Source organism: Salvelinus namaycush, unplaced genomic scaffold (genome assembly GCF_016432855.1).
Source record: "Salvelinus namaycush isolate Seneca unplaced genomic scaffold, SaNama_1.0 Scaffold258, whole genome shotgun sequence".
Lineage (NCBI taxonomy): Eukaryota > Metazoa > Chordata > Actinopteri > Salmoniformes > Salmonidae > Salvelinus > Salvelinus namaycush.
In genome coordinates this window covers 146,719-150,075 of record NW_024059430.1, presented here as the reverse complement: position 1 = coordinate 150,075, position 3,357 = coordinate 146,719, and the positions used below count along the sequence as shown (strand labels likewise).

General features: G+C 42.2%; 1 pseudogene; it reads right to left on the bottom strand.

Moving 5' to 3' along the window:
• Positions 1–372: 372 nt before the first annotated feature.
• LOC120039154 lies at positions 373–2,292 on the bottom strand (annotated as a pseudogene).
• Between the last annotated feature and the right edge of the window lie 1,065 nt (positions 2,293–3,357).

Genomic DNA, 3,357 nt, shown 5'->3' with positions numbered 1-3,357 from the left:
CCTGTTGGGTAGCAACTTCACCAGCTTGTTGTTGTTGTTGTCAGGGTTGTTCCTGTTGGGTAGCAACTTCACCAGCTTGTTGTTGTTGTTGTCATGGTTGTTCCTGTTGGGTAGCAACTTCACCAGCTTGCTGTTGTTGTCATGGTTGTTCCTGTTGGGTAGCAACTTCACCAGCTTGTTGTTGTTGTTGTTGTCAGGGTTGTTCCTGTTGGGTAGCAACTTCACCAGCTTGTTGTTGTTGTTGTCATGGTTGTTCCTGTTGGGTAGCAACTTCACCAGCTTGTTGTTGTTGTTATGACAGTTGTTGTTTTTCTGAAGCATCTTGTGTGATGTAGGTCTTGAGGGTCGAGGGTGAGAGAAGATGGATTCTATTCATATGCTGTCCAGCTTCTGAAGAACGTATGGTGCTAGAATGGAGAGGAGATCAGTAAACAACAGAACGTATGGTGCTAGAATGGAGAGGAGATCAGTAAACAACAGAATATATGGTGCTAGAATGGAGAGGAGATCAGTAAACAACAGAACGTATGGTGCTAGAATGGAGAGGAGATCAATAAACAACAGAACGTATGGTGCTAGATTGGAGAGGAGATCAGTAAACAACAGAACGTATGGTGCTAGAATGGAGAGGAGATCAGTAAACAACAGAATATATGGTGCTAGAATGGAGAGGAGATCAGTAAACAACAGAACGTATGGTGCTAGAATGGAGAGGAGATCAATAAACAACAGAACGTATGGTGCTAGAATGGAGAGGAGATCAGTAAACAACAGAACGTATGGTGCTAGAATGGAGAGGAGATCAGTAAACAACAGAACGTATGGTGCTAGAATGGAGAGGAGATCAGTAAACAACAGAACGTATGGTGCTAGAATGGAGAGGAGATCAGTAAACAACAGAACGTATGGTGCTAGAATGGAGAGGAGATCAGTAAACAACAGAACGTATGGTGCTAGAATGGAGAGGAGATCAGTAAACAACAGAACGTATGGTGCTAGAATGGAGAGGAGATCAGTAAACAACAGAACGTATGGTGCTAGAATGGAGAGGAGACCAGTAAACAACAGAACGTATGGTACTAGAATGGAGAGGAGATCAATAAACAACAGAACGTATGGTGCTAGAATGGAGAGGAGATCAGTAAACAACAGAACGTATGGTGCTAGAATGGAGAGGGGAGGAGGTCAATAAACAACATAGTTAGGTTCTCTTCACAACTAGACAGTTACAGTACATTTGACCTTAAAGTAAAATCCTAATTGTGTATGTACTTACCTATATAGACACACTTCCCATGGTTTGACAGAAACAAACTAGCTATAAAGACTATTTTCCTGACTGTCTCTACTGATGGCCTCTAACAGCAGAATAAAATCAGTGGGATATTTAACCAGCACTGAAACAGAGTAGGTTGCTAGTTGACTATGTGTTGTAAATTGTTTCAATGCTGCCGTCTACAGATCTTCTAATGTATTGTAATACCACATGTACCAATACAGTAGAATTGACAGGGACACTGTGTAATGATACAATGACCCTCCATCCAATGTTCTGCTGCTGTTGTGCAACATTGTGACACCACTGACATGTTTACAGGTTGCCATGCCGACGAAAGAGAAGGTGTTTTCATTCTGTAATAAGGCCTTCACTTCAGTCTGGATGGCTGGTTGACTGCAGACAGGTTACACAGTATCAGTGTAGGTGTTAGGCTGTTTCTGCTCTCCTCCCAACTACTAATGGAATTGTCCTGCCAATGCAACGTATGAAAATGTATCCACTCACTACTGTAAGTTCCTCTGGTTAAGAGCGTCTGCTAAATGACTCACATGTTCAATGTAATGTTCAGTTTGACAATATCAATGGAATAGACCAAAGCAGAGCCATGTATTTAGATATGAATACATGACTCTGGGCAAAAACACAAACAGATCTGGGACCTGCCAGGCTACACAGTTGACATCATAGGGAAACCCGACTAGCTTCTGGTCCAGTACTTACTGACTCGGAGCAGGGCGACATGGAGGAGAAAGTTCCTGACCGAAGACACCACATCTTCCTCTTCATCTCTTCCGGGTCCATCTTCGGCCCGAGTCCCTCCATTTTCAGCATCTTTAGTTAATTATCTGGCGGTGATGTGATCTGATTAGCGTCTGTCTGTCAACCAATAGCCTACTATGCTGTGTTATTAGCTAGAGCTAGACAGTCTGAGTACACTACATCCTGAATGGCCACGAAGATGTGTGTCTGAAATGCACCTTTAAGTTCAGTTGGAGCTGAAACGACGGACAGATATCTCGATTGGGGATGTTAATATTTAGCTACGTTATTAGCTGTTATGTGTTTTGTTTTGCACGCAGGGTATGGCTAAATGGGGTGTGTAGAAATACAGCTAAACCTAGGGTATGGCTAAATGGGGTGTGTAGAAATACAGCTAAACCTAGGGTATGGCTAAATGGGATGTGTAGAAATACGGCTAAACCTAGGGTATGGCTAAATGGGGTGTGTAGAAATACAGATAAACCTAGGGTATGGCTAAATGGGGTGTGTAGAAATACAGCTAAACCTAGGGCATGGCTAAATGGGGTATGTAGAAATACAGATAAACCTAGGGTATGGCTAAATGGGGTGTGTAGAAATACAGCTAAACCTAGGGCATGGCTAAATGGGGTGTGTAGAAATACAGCTAAACCTAGGGTATGGCTAAATGGGGTGTGTAGAAATACAGCTAAACCTAGGGTATGGCTAAATGGGGTGTGTAGAAATACAGCTAAACCTAGGGTATGGCTAAATGGGGTGTGTAGAAATACAGCTAAACCTAGGGTATGGCTAAATGGGATGTGTAGAAATACAGCTAAACCTAGGGTATGGCTAAATGGGGTGTGTAGAAATACAGCTAAACCTAGGGTATGGCTAAATGGGGTGTGTAGAAATACAGCTAAACCTAGGGTATGGCTAAATGGGGTGTGTAGAAATACAGCTAAACCTAGGGTATGGCTAAATGGGGTGTGTAGAATCCCTCCACCAGTTGAAGCTAATTTACTAATTTACTGTACTATAAACTCTAAAGTACTATTTGGAGAACAGCAAAAACTAACAGAAATGCCCCCAGACATGAACTATTTAACTGTACTAGAATGCTTAAAAGGTCACAATATGTTTTATATCGGTTATCGGTATGGTTTCTTTTTGGCAAGGAAAATATTGGATATCTGTATCGGCCAAAAATGTAATATCGGTGCATCCCTAATAATAAGGTTGGTAACAAGATGGAACGTCGTTGTGGAAATCTGTTGCAGCTCAAGTCGACTACAAAATCCACAATGCAATGCTCTCTGTATGGGCTGGCTGGTAGCTAA